Genomic DNA, 13,794 nt, shown 5'->3' on the forward strand with positions numbered 1-13,794 from the left:
GGAGGGCGTACAACCACCTGTAACTCTAGTTCCTTGTCTGCCTTCTGAAGGCGCTTGCATACATGGGGGGGGGGCACATACTAGCAAATAGGATTGCACACATATAGACATAAATAAAAATAAAGCCTTGAAAACAATTCCCATTACAGTCAGGGACAAGACAGAGATGTCCACTTAATTCCTGTGTTTAGGCGTAAGTTCTGAACAGGCGGTATCACAAAAGGATTAATTCTCAAACGCATATGACCTTGAACTTCAGATGTCTTCCTTCAGCTCCCAGTTACAGGCCTGCACCATCGCACCCCACTACGCAGCACTGAGAATGAATTAAACACTCTCTGCACTCAGCCACATCCCCAGTCACTCCCTACAACTCTTCCAGTCTGTCTTTGTGGTTAAATGTCATATGACAATACATAGAAACTAAGGAACTCTGCACGGCAGAGCCCATTACAAACAAAGTGGGAGATATGACCCCACCAGGAGGTATGTCCTACCCCATACTTCTAAAAGCTGAGACACCTGAACACAGGGCATTAGCTGTCGTCCCAACAATCAGGAGCAGTGTTCCTTCATTGGAAGCCAACCTGAGCTACTTGAAATTAACTATATTACGAGAGAGAGAGAGAGAGAGAGAGAGAGAGAGAGAGAGAGAGAGAGAGAGAGAGAGCGAGCACGAGTGGGCAAGTGAACACACAAATGTGAGTACATCTTTTAGTTTTTTTGTCAACCTGACACAAGCTAGAGCCACTAGGAAAAGGGATGTCAGTTGAGGAACCGCCTCCATCAGACTGGTGTGAGCCGACCCAGGCCACCAGGAGCCATGCCACTCCAGAGCAGGTGCGCTGGGTTCTACTGGAAAGCAGGCTGACAAGCCATGAGAAGCCAGCCAGTAATCGGCTCTCCTCCAAGGCCTCTGCATCAGTTCCTGCCTCCAGTTGCTGCCTTGAGTTCCTGCCCTGACTTCCTGTTGTGCTGTAAGCTGTGAGATAAAACAGACCCTTGCTTCCCCAAGTTGTTCTTGGTCATGGTGGTTATTACAGCAACAGACACCAAACTACCTCTTAGAATTATGGGGGTGGTGGGGAATGATCTGAACAGAGAAGTCCAGAGGAAGGAACACACACACAGAGCCTTTAAACACAGGACAAGGAACTCAATAGAATACAAAAGTCAAACAGTACCTTCTACCCATCACACTGCCAATACGAACAACCTGAGAGTCACACCACGGTCATGGGTAGGGGACAATGTCACAGTCACCAGGAGAGTCCCTCTGCTGCTGCCCTTTGACCTAGCCACACTGGGTCAAACAAAATACAGGCATTTGCCCTGCAGTGTGACTGGCACCCATCCAAAGCAACATCTATAAATGATTATCAGCTACCAAACTGTGTGAATTACAGAAAATGGAAAGAACCAAAATGTCCGTCAGCTGGGAAATGGGTGACTAAATTACGGGGTAGTCATGCAATAGAATACATAGTAGTTACGAAAAGGAGGAAGAGCCTTCTACACCGCACGAATGACCTTGTTACATGAGCTGGAAAATGTTCAGAACAGGATTATAACATCCTGCCTTCTACAAACAAGAAAAACCAACAACAGTAACGGCAAGTTAAATGCCGGGATGAGTGTGTTCACTTGGCTAAATGCTTAGATGCACCTCCACAGAGACAGGAGACAAGGCCACACCAGAGAACGCCTCAAATGAAGGAAGTTAAGGGCTGAGGAGGCATGAGGAAACAGGGCCAGCTCATAGGGCTTGTGTCATTTGGATGATCTTTTGGGGAATAAGAAAACAAGAATGTCTCCAGGTGGTGGTGACGCATGCCTTTAATGCCAGCACTTGGGAGGCAGAGGCAGGCAGATCTCTGAGAGTTCGAGGCCAGTATGGTCTACAAGAGCTATTTCCAAAGCTACAGAGGAACCCTGTCTTGAAAAACAAGAAAGAAAGAAAGAAAGAAAGAAAGAAAGAAAGAAAGGAAGGAAGGAAGGAAGGAAGGAAGGAAGGAAGGAAGGAAGGAAGGAAAAGAAAACAGGAATGTCTTATTTTTTTTAAATATTTATTTATTTATTATGTATACAATATTCTGTCTGTGTGTATGTCTGCAGAAGAGGGCACCAGACCTCATTATAGATGGTTGTGAGCCACCATGTGGTTGCTGGGAATTGAACTCAGGACCTTAGGAAGAGCAGGCAATGCTCTTAACTGCTGAGCCATCTCTCCAGCCCCAGGAATGTCTTATTTTTGAAAAATTCACAGAACATATAACCTTGCACATATATTGCTCAGGTCCCTCTCTGAATCCTAGAATGGCCTTGAACACAAAACTTTAGCTTCCCTGGAAAACTACCTTGGTGAGGAGGAAGAAGATTCACCTTATGTATTCCATCGCCTGATGTTTTATGTGAGTTTTAGAAGACTAGTCATTCAACAGAGAGACATTTGGAGTTCTTGAGTACAATGGCCCTCCATCATATAACAGTATAAAGAAGGAAAGTCTTCCAGGGTTGAACTGAAAGCAATTTCCAAACTGAAAATAGACTAGCTCTAAAGTTTATATAAACTGATGTTAAAGATGTGTATTCAACAGCTGGGGTGGTAGCACAAGGTGGCACACACCTTAGCACTCGGGAGGCAGAGGCAGGCGGATCTCTGAGTTTGAGTCCAGCCTGGTCTACAGAGCAGTTCCAGGACAGCCAGGGCTACACAGAGAAACCCTGTCTTGAAAAACAAACAAGCAAAATATGTTTAATCATAAAGGCGAGGTGCAGAGCAGTATTATATAAACATCTGGGCTACAGAAAAACAAAAGAAACATGAACACACATCTGAGTAGATAAACAAGAAGCTACATTAGGGGATAAATGGCATCTGGGGAGACAAGAGCCTTCCAGATCCCCACAAAACGAATTCTATTTCAAGGCAATGTGAGGCACAGAGTATAAAGGTGCTGAGTTCAGTCACGAGGGTGGAAGGCAAGACAGACTCTTGCCAGGTGTCCTCTGACCTCCATACACAAGCCGGGGCACCAGAATGTGTAGGAATGGGAAAGAGACCAAAACTCAACAAGCAAGGAGGAAACACCCATCACTTGGCACCCAGCAAACCAGCCTCTCCTCTCGGAGCCCCTCGTGGGGGCTTTTCCAAGTTCTCAGGCTTCATCTTCTGCCCACAATCCCAGCTCCCCAAAACAGAATATAAAACCCCAGGTCTCAGGCTCCCAGCTCCCCACTTACCTGCCACCGAGTACACCGGGGCCTCCAGAGAGGTTGTTCCTATTCCCAGGGGCTCCTCATGGTGCTGCAGGGAGACAGGTGTGGAGGGAATCCGTGAGGCAAGTGATGGTGGGGGAGGACGACAGGGAAAGGCAGAGGAGCAAACAAAGACGGGGCAAGAAAGCAGAGACAGGAGGGGTGAAGAGAGATGGAGCAGGCAGAGGGGAGGCTCCAGGGCACCAGGACACTGGCCATGGAGTCAGACCCCAGAAAGGCCTTCCAGGAGAAGGTGAGGGAGGTTCACGAGCAGGTAGGATGTGCTCCTTGAACCAGATGCTTTCCTGACAGGAGAGCTGGGGACACAGGAACACAAGGCTCTCTCCACCAATCTGAGGACCACGGAACAGGCTGAGACAGAGGTGAGGCACAGCTGGGGCACGGACACGGGACTAGAAAGACGAGGACAATGAGCCAATAGGGGATTCCCAAGGGAAGAGAGACCAGGCTAGCCTCTGGAGGCTCTATGAGGATGGGGTTGTGAACACAATGGAATGTGCAGACCCCTCCCTGGGGCCCAGGGCAAAGTCAGGGCAGGGCCTTAATAACTGCTGGGGTCTGCACAATGGCTGGGGTCCACACTCAGGACCATTCATTTATGGCCACTGCTTAGAACAGAGTTAAAGCAGAGACACTGAGCCAGGGGTGGGGGGTGCCCATCTGAATTCCAGTACTTGGTAGGCTTAGGCAGGAGAACTGCCACCTAAGACAACAAAGCAAGTACCAGGCTAGCCTGGGCTATGGAGCTGACCCTGTCTCAAAAACCAAACAAAGTAACACCTTCCACAAAAACCAAACAAGCAAAAAATAGGGCACTCTATGGGAATGTGGGTTCTGTGGGTGTTTCTGCAAGTACACGGTCTGTGAGGATGCTGGTGCCACAGCATGCAGTGTGCTGAGGTCAGGGGTCACCCTCCTGCACTGTGCCCTGCCCCAAGCATACAGCACCACATCCAGCTTGCTAGGTGAGCAGGAATGGAACCCAGGTCCTCAGGCTTACGTGGCGCTTTACAGAGCTGTCTCCTGGGAATGGGGTTTTAAAGTGAGCATTTTTGAGACAAAATTTTAAAGATGTTATTGATTTTATGTGCATAGGTATTTTGCATGCATGTATGCGGTGCCAAAGGAGGGAAGAGGAAGGCGTCAGATCTCCTGAGACTGGAGTCATAGACAGTTGTGAGTCTATATGTGGGTGCCTGGACTCAGGTCCTCTGGAATAGCAGCCATCCTCTTAACTGCGAGCCACCCCTCCAGCCTCTAAACAAATGTTCATTAACTGGAACTCTGGGGGAAGTGTTGGCCTGAATGGCAGTGCAGGGTGGTGGTGGCGCACATCTTTAACTCCGGAGGCAGAGTGAGCTCCAGAACAGCCAGGACTGCACATGCCTGGTGTCTCTGCACTTGAATTCATTTGTTCTTTCCATGACCTGCAAGGCAGAAATCTCCCCCTAATAACTCCAGAGACTTTTAAGGAAAAATGAATAACAAAGGAGCAGTCTCAACAATCACAAATCTAGGCCCACCCTGTTCAATACAGTAGCTGGCACAGCCAGACATGGCTTTGAACAATTGAAACATGGCCCCAAAATGAGGAGCACTGAATTCTGAACATCTGGTATTCTGAAGAGAGTGGGAAAAAAAAGAATGTATAAAATACCTCAACGTCTTTTTACTGATTGCATGATAAATATAGGTTTAAAATACCACTAACGCAACATGAAGCCAGGGACGGTAGCACACACCTGGAATGCTAGCACAGGGGATGTAGAGGCAGGAGGATTAAGAATTCACTGACTTTGGGTCCACAGTGAGTTTGAAGTCAGCCTGGGCTACAGAACAACATTGTGGTGATGACGAAGATAATGATGATATTTAAAACCTTAAAAGCGGGCAAGACAGATGACTCAGCAGTTAGAGCACCTGCTGCCCTTACAGAAGACCTGGGTGCAGTTTCCAGCACCCAAACGGTGGTTCACAATACCTGCCAGCTCCGGTTCCAGGGAACTCAGTGCCCTCTTCTGGTCTCCTCAGGTACCAGGCACACAAGTAATACATGCACATACATGTCGGCAAATGTTAAAATTCACTGCTCATAAATCATTGCTTTGTTTTGCCTGGGATCAAACCCAGGGCCTTGCACATGCCACTGAGGCTCCTGAACGCTGGGATGACGAAAGTGTGCCAATACGCCTACTCTTGCACTCACGCATGTGCTGAGCTCAGAGATCAGCCCTGGGCATGTATCTCCTGTCTCTCCCTCCCACCTCTGGTGGAGCAGGGCAGCACACACATATGCACTACTCTATCCAGGTTTGTTTGCTGTATTTGTGCACACACTCATACCTGCGTACATACTCAGAGAACAACTTGCAAGAGTCTGTTCTCTTCTTCCACCGTGTGCAACCTGAATTCAGGCTGTCAGATGGGGGCAGAGCAGGAACCTTGACTCACTGAGCTATGTAACCAAACCACATGGCCGGCTTTTTACCTGGGTTCTGCATATCTCGATTCAGGTTATTAGCCTTGTATGGTAAGCATTTTAATCATGGAACCATATTTCCAACCAGCTCTTGTACTGTCTATTGGGCAAAGCAACTCCCCACTCTCAATTGTGCTCCCCACTCTCAGATGTGCTCCCCACTCTCAGATGTGCTCCCAACTCTCGGCCGTGCTCCCCCACTCTCAATCGTGCTCCCCACTCTCAGATGTGCTCCCCACTCTCGGATGTGCTCCCCACTCTCGGCCGTGCTCCCCACTCTCAAACGTGCTCCCCACTCTCGGCCGTGCTCCCCACTCTCAATCGTGCTCCCCACTCTCAGATGTGCTCCCCACTCTCAGATGTGCTCCCCACTCTCGGCCGTGCTCCCCTCTCTTGGCCAGGCTCTCCACCCTTCTCTTAGCCATGCTGCCAAAGCAAAGGTCTTGTGGTATAAAGGAGTACCTGCCGAGGTCAGTTGACTGAGGAATGGTGATGGTCCTAACTCATTGCTGGGCAGGCTAAGGCTGGGAAACAGGAACCCACTGCTCTCCCTGAGATGAGTCTGGCCTCTCTCAAGTTCCTATTCCAGTACTAAAGGGCACTGGTCAAGGTCAGAGACCTGGGGACTGGGTGCTGATAGCCTTGGGGACAGTGCTACTCAAGAAGCTGGAAGCATAACCCAGAAGCCTCCAGGACACTGCCACCTGGGAACCATATTCTGGGGCCCTGACCAGGCAAGGTCAGAGTTCTTCCCAGAGGTGGCTGTCACTGACAGAAGTCTGAGTTAATCACTGGGAATGCCATCCTTTCTTTACTGAAAAATCATAGTATTTTATGTTTTGTTCATCATGGGTTCTTGACACGGGTTTTCACTCTTGTTTTGTTTTGTTTTTGTTTTTTGAGACAGGGTTTCTCTGTTTAACTGTTCTAAAACTCGCTTTGTAGACCAGGCTGGGCTCAAACTCACAGAGATCTGCCTGTCTCTGCCTCCCAAGTGCTGGGATTAAAGGCCTGCACCATCACGGCCTGATTGAGTTTTAACACGCCTCTATGGTAGAGCGATTTGGCACCCAGCCCTCCCCTGCTCTGCAGTCACCCTCTGGGGACCAGAGACCCTGCTGAGGACCGTATCACACCGCCTAACAATAGAGCGGCCACAGGTGAGGGTTCACACCCCAACCCAGTTTGCACAGCCTCCCCCATCCCATTTTTGCTCTTCCTTTCAGTACGGCTTACTAGACCTGCCACCTGCCCCAGTTAACGGGGCTCTCTGTGCCCTGGGGCTCCTCAAGCCTGTCATTTGCTGCAGTTGGGCCTGGCCACTATGGATGAAGAAACAGACACCACAGAGAGGAAGTGACTTGCCCAAATGCTCAGTGACATACCTCAAGCTCCAGTCCCATCCACAACTCCTGTGTCATTTCCTACATCAGCCCAAGCCTGAAATAGGGGAGCCCCAAAGTAGTCAGCTGACAATGCGTAAATCAACCACCCTGGCCCCTCTCCAGGCCACCTCCTCCAGAAAGTCCTCCAAAACTGCCCTTGGCCACTATGCTTCTGCCTGCTCTCCTTGATTGCTCTGTGAGGGTCCGCCTGAATCTCGCCTTCAGCATCTCCTATGACAGCCCGAGTCTGCCCCTCTTCCCAACCCACCATCCATAATGGAGCTCAGGAAATTTAGTCCCACTGCAGAAGAAAGAATCGTCTGAAATCGTTGCTCCTTGCCAGCCAGTCCTTCCTCAGATCTGGCTTGACTCCCTCTTGCTGGAGACAAAGCTTTCACCCTTTTAATGACCTTATCAGCTCAATCCAAGGCAGAGTTTGAACTCACTGTCCATTCCTGGCCCCGCTCAACATCTCAAGCTTGGTGTGCCTACCCACTAGTGACTAGTGACGCCAACTTCACCAACCAGGAAGACAGCCCAGTAAGACAGCCCAGCAAGACAGCCCAGTAAGACAGCCCTGTAAGGCAGCCCACAACCTTGACTTCCTTTCCTCTGCCAAGAGTCACTGTCAGCCCAGCCCATCCCAGATTCCCATCTCTGTCCCCTAGCTCTTACAGTGATCCCAAGACCTGGGTTCTACCCCATGTCACATGGGTAAGGTGGACACTTACCCAAGTTGCCCGCTGCAGCCCACAGAGGCTCTGCGAGACAAGCAGGAAGGCTTCCAAAGCCCTCCCACCCTGTGCCTGGCCGGGTGGAGACGGAAGGACACTGTCCGGGTGACCGGGCTAAGGGAACGGAATGTGCAAGGCCCAGGGATCATGCAGAAAAGGCCCAAGTACACTGGCCCAAGTACAGTCTAGTGAGGAAGGAAGAGAGGCACCCCAGAGGTGCGAGCCTGCTGGCCCCGTGGGTGTGCCCCTCTCTGGAGGCCTCCCCTTGTCTTCTTTGCATTCTGATTTGCAAGTGACTCAGGCAGGCGCAACCTTAAAGGTCCTGGCTCCTCCCACTCCGAGCTCTGGAGGCTGGTGACCAAGTCCCCTTACATAGGACTCTGCTCCAGGTTCAAGGTAAGACTAAGCCCTGGACAGAGGGGAAAGGTAAAGCAGTCCCAGGCCTCTCTGCGGCCCTAGCTCTCCTTCCCTCTCTCCCTTCTGCAATCCCACCCTTGCCCCAAGACTCCAGGTTTCCCCGAACCATTCAGGTGAACAGGGACCCCCAATGTCCAGCTCTCAAGAAGCCCTTCAGCTCTGTCTCCACAGGAACCACAGCCACACACTCACCTGGATCTACAAACCACACCCCACAGCACAACACAAGCACACTGTGCCTGCCTCCTTAGCTCCCTAGGGCCTAAGGCCTGTCATTCACCCAGCAGCTACTGGGTAGAGCTGCCTTCTGCCTATAGGACCCACACTCATATCAACAACTCAAGTCCACACAACTGCCCCAGAACCCCACACAACTGCCCCAGAACCCCCACACAACTATCCCAGAACCCTATACAAAAGCCCAGAATCCCACACAACTGCCCCAGAACCCCAAACAACTGCCCCAGAACTCCACACAACTGCCCCAGAACCCACACACAACTGCCCAACAGTTCTGCACAACTTCCGTAAAACCCTGACATGCCCAACACCCACCCCACCCACGCCAGGTAATACCTATGGCATAGCCACTGTCCTAGGCTCCAGCTGCTCGCCGCCGGGGTGTCTGCAGGACTGTGAGCTTCCACTAGCAGGCAAGAAGCTTTGGAGATACTTCCTGTAGCTATGAGGAACTGGGTGGGGGCTGGGCTCCCAGTTCAGAGGGTGCAGAAGTAACCCCCAACCGTGCCAAGCTAACTCCCTCTGAGTCAAGGCAGCAAGGGGGTGGGTGCACAGCAAAATGGACCCTTGGGCCAAGAAGTTATTTTCTGCCTCTCAGGCACTGCAGCTACTGTGCAGGCTGCATGAGGGCTCCTCCCAGCTGTGTCTGCCCTGCTGACTCTCCAGGGCTCCAGAACATTTTGTCAATCCATCTGGGCTGAGGCCTGTTTTCTGGGGGTCTTGAGTATGACTGTGCCTCCCAGGGGGCTCCCAGCTTGGCCCCTATCCCCACTTTGGATGCAAGGCAATTCCAATTGCAAGCCTAACCCAGCCTTGCTCTGCCGCCTGCCCTAAACCCTGTGGATATCCCACCCTAGGCCACAGTTTGCCCTCTACGGAGAGCTGGGAACCTAGATGGCCAGGCTTTCATCTTTTGCTCACTCCTCAGCTAAGGCGGTCATTTCCTGTCCCCAGTCCTAAGGCCATGACTGGCCCTGGCTGGACTTGGTGTTTGGGCTTGTGGCCGGGTTCTAGTAAAGATACACAATACCTAGTATTCTTAGGTTCCTGAGCCACCAGTGGGTCTGTCACCCCAACTCCAAGGACGTCCTCTGAGGAGTATTGTCCCAGACACCTCTGCTACAAGGAACTCACTTCCACCACGGGCCTATACCTCAGGTACTCCACACTCCAACACACAGAACTCACCAGCTCCCTGCTGCTCCCCTTAAACCCTAAATTAGGTGGGGCCCTTACACAAAGAGTGCCTCTTTCCCCAGGACCCCCGACGCAGCTTGGCTGATGTAGGACAGGCTAGAAACTGGTCCTTTCCCTCCTGGCTTTCCCCATGCCCTCCCCCAGGAATCCTCAGATAGTACACAGAGGATCTGGAGAAAGGCTCTAATTTTCACAACCTTCTTATAGCATCAAGCTAATGTCAAGTCCCTGGTCATAACTAACTGTGCATATACGCACATGTGTGTACTGCTGGGGTCTTAACTCAGGAACTTGCACACGCTAGGCAAATGCTCTACCACCAAGCCACTGAGCTACAACCCCACCCTCCTGTCACCATCTTGAAAGACTTTCTATAAATCTCATGTCTGCGTTGTTAAAAGGTCTGAAAACTGTGTTACTGCTTCTACCATTAGAACGGGGCTGGGGGTGAGGTCAGCCGTAGAACACTTACTGCCTGGCACACTGGAGTCTTGGTTTGATTCCCTTTTAGCAGAAGGCCAGAGGGAGTTGGCCTTTTCTTTCCCGAGGCATGCCTCGTATGTCCTAGGCTGGCCTCAAATTCATTATGTGGCCCTGAACTTCAAATCCTGTCTCCACACACCACCATGCCCAGTTTACGGAAAGCTGAAGATACCCAGGACGGCAAGCATGGTGGGCAAGTGTTCTAGCGAAAGAGCTACATCCCCAACTGTGATGTGTGTATTTTAAATCACTAGAATTGAATTCAGGACTGGGCACAGTGGTAAACTGAGTCAGGAGAACCAAGAGTCGGAGGCCAGTCTCAAAAACAAAGAGGGCCGAGGAGATGGCTCAGCGGGTAAAGCACAAATCACGTAAGTGTCAGGGCCTGAGTTCGAATCCCCAGAACCCACATAAAGCTAAGTGTGGCAGCAGCATGCGTCTGTAATCCCAGCACTGCTAGGCAAGATGGCTCAGACAACAGGCAAAGGTGCTCGTCCAGCGAAGCCTGCTGACGCAAGTTTCATTCCTAGAACTCTCGTGAAGGTGGAAGGAAAGAACTGATTCAGTAAAGTTGTCGTCCGACCTCCGCGCGACCCTGAGGTGTCTGTACCTCCCCCATGGATCATCATGCACACACACACCTCCCCCATGGATCACACACACACACACACACACACATGTCATAATAAATAAAATTTAAAGTATAAAACAAAAGGTGAGAGTCACGGCAGCTTGTTCTCAGTACCAAATACAACATAACCTCGTCCGATTTTTTTTTCTTTTCTTTTCTTTTTTTAAAATATTTGTTCTTGTTATTTTGAGACAGATCTTCTTATAAGCAACTCTGGTTTGCCTGGAATTTGATGTTTGCCAGATTGATCTCAAACCTGTAATTCCTCCTGAGTACTGGAATTACAGAAGTGAGCCACCACACCCTGCAATATATAGAGACTGCTAGCGGAACTGTCATAAATGAACTCGCGACTGTCCTGGGCCCTCTGGCCTAACAGATTCACATCCTCTCCTGCCCCATCTTGCACAGTGAGGTTGGGCCTGCTAAGTCTCCACAAGCAAGCACAGAGGCCGGCCCATCAGCGAACCCCAGACTCTAGGGACCCTTGGTTTATCCCCTAAGACAGCATGTGACCCATCTCAGGCTCAAACCTCAAGCCAGAGCCCCATGCCCAAGCCCCACCCAGAAGCAGGTCACACAGGGAGGAGGTATAACCCTCTCACTTGCAAATGCAGAAAGCTGGAAGTCAAAGAGCTAGTTTCAGCGAGTGACAAAGAGCTGCAAAGTGTTCCTCTCAGATCCGCATGACCCATAATGGGCTCACTCCTAGCCACTCCCTACGGGTAGGTTTCCCATTCATGCTCCCCTCAATACTTCCCCAGGCCTTTGTGCTTTTGCTAGAAGTGGAACCCAGGTCCCTACTAGGTAAGGTCTCTGTCAGAGCCATAGCCACAGCCCTTGGCTGGACCCTATTGTGTCTCTGCCCCTGCCTCCCTCCCCCTCCACTGCTCCACCTCCACAGCACAGCCCAGAGCCCCTGGACCAACAGAGCTGGTCTTCTAACTGCCCCTTTTTCTGCCCCCAGTCCCTGGGTTTCAGCCTTCCCCATAAGCATACACCCAAGGCTGCCCCATGCTAACACTGGGCAGCTGAGCATTAGCCTAGCCCCCACCCCCGTTATAGCAGAGCTTTCCTTGGGACTGGGGCTTCCTACCCTACAAGTGCAGGGACTGAGCAAAGTGTGGCCCAAGGTGCCACAGCAGGATTCCAGGAAGATCCTCCTGTGACTGCTGCACCCCCACCAGGGGACCGAGACACTAAATGGGGTAGAAACAGGAAGCCACTGACCACAGGAGGGAGGACAGGCATAGAGATGACCACAAGATCACAGGCAGCAGGAGGGGACAGATCAGGGTCATCCACGCTTACGTAGTAGGATCTACAACATGTACCGTGGAGGCTGACCACCAGCAATGACTGGTCCGGGAGGAGAGAGCTGGGCAACCCAAGCACCCGCCCATGAGGAAGGGACTCTGGCTCTCTGTACCCAGAACTGGTGACCCCAGAAAATGGAGACCCAGACCTGCCGTTTTCTTAGAAGTTCTCCTGGAACAGAGAGGCTCCCGAAAGTGAAAGCTGAGATACAGGAGAAGATCAGAGGGTTAAGTGGCGGGCAGGGCTGGTGAGGGTGGGAGGTGGGGTGAAGTCCTATCCTCTCTGCTCTACATCAGTCTTCCTTCACAGAGCATTCAAAGACTGGAGTGTACACTGTCCAACAAGCAACCCCCCACCACACTGCATGCCCTACCCACAACCCTCGCCCCCTAGAAAGCAGGTGGTGTAACCCACTTTACAGATGAGTAAACTGAGCCTCGGGGAGGTGAAGTAACTCACTCAAGGAGACACAAAAGTCAGAATCTGAGTCAAAGGCTTCCCAGGCCCCTCTGTCCACTCTTAATAATTTATTTGTTTTTATTTTATGGTGTTTTGCCTGCATGTATGTCTGTGTGAGGGTGTCAGCAGATCTTGGAGTTACAGACAGCTGTTAGCTACCATGTGGGTGGTAGGAATTGAACCCAGGTCCTTTGGAAGAGCAGTCAGTGCTCTTAAATGCTGAGTCATCTCTCCAGGCCCTCCTCCCCGCTCTGATCTCCTCAAAAGGGATAATGTATGTGAAAATGGACACAATAACTAAAGTAAATAAAAAGACACTGATCTGTACTGTCCAGACAATGGTGAGTGACCAGTAACCAAGCACCCAGAGACAGAAGGGGTCTGTCACATTTGATGTGTGCATGTGGAGGCCGGAGTTGCACCAAGTGTCTTCCTCAGTCACTCCCCTCATTTTCTGAGAGAGGGTCTCGCTGAACCTGAAGCTCCTCCTACCCAGTGCCGGGGTACCAGCCTTTTACATGCTGGAGATCCCAACTCAGGTCCTCGTGAATACACACCAGGTACTTGATCAATTGGGTCATCTCTCTAGCCCCGGGAATTCACAGCCACTCTGAGACTGCTTCCTTGTTTTCTGTACTATGAATTTTTTTCCTTTTTTTTGGGGGGGGGTAGCGGCGGTGGCAGGCAGAAAGAGGGGTGTGTTGGGTTGTTTGTTTGTTTTCCCCCCAGTGTTTGGTCTTTAACAATCACCTCCCTCAGCCCCAGAATGAAGACACACCACACACATACCCAGCCCTGGGACAGCGTGGGCAGGGCAGGATCTACAGATGTCTAGGCTAAGAACAGGAGCCACCTGGTGAGATGGCAGAGAGGAGAGTTGGGAAAGGCAGCTGTGAAGTCCACGTTTAGGAATCTCTCAGACATGTTGAAATAGGAGCGGCAGGGCTGCGTCCCCAGCACCCGGCCGCCCGCATGGCTAGCTTATGCCCAGAAATAATTACACGGAAACTGTATTCTTTCAAACACTGCCTGGCCCGGATAGTTCCAGTTCCTTATGGCTAGCTCTTACATATTGTTCTAACCCATTTCTAATATTCTGTGCAGCCCACGAGCTGGCTTACCAGGGAGGATCTTAACCTGCGTCTGTCTGGAGCGGGAGAACCATGGCGACTC

The 13,794-nt window shown here is 51.0% G+C and overlaps 1 protein-coding gene across 5 annotated transcripts in view; it reads right to left on the bottom strand.

The window, feature by feature from the left end:
* Arap1 (ArfGAP with RhoGAP domain, ankyrin repeat and PH domain 1) overlaps positions 1-13,794 on the bottom strand; it is a 60,830-nt gene that overhangs the window by 37,484 nt on the left and 9,552 nt on the right. For 3 of the 5 annotated variants that reach the window (XM_050122606.1, XM_050122603.1, XM_050122607.1), the window contains exon 2: positions 3,244-3,307. The exons of 1 other annotated variant lie outside the window; for it this stretch is intronic. The gene's annotated coding sequence lies outside the window, so the exon portion shown is untranslated. Of the gene's footprint in view, positions 1-3,243; positions 3,308-7,874; positions 8,021-13,794 lie in introns of those variants that run through there. One more of the 5 variants, XM_050122605.1, reaches the window with a different exon arrangement.

This window comes from Alexandromys fortis, unplaced genomic scaffold, assembly GCF_014885135.2.
Source record: "Alexandromys fortis isolate MF-2015 unplaced genomic scaffold, M_Fortis_MF-2015_v1.1 scaffold_209, whole genome shotgun sequence".
NCBI lineage: Eukaryota > Metazoa > Chordata > Mammalia > Rodentia > Cricetidae > Alexandromys > Alexandromys fortis.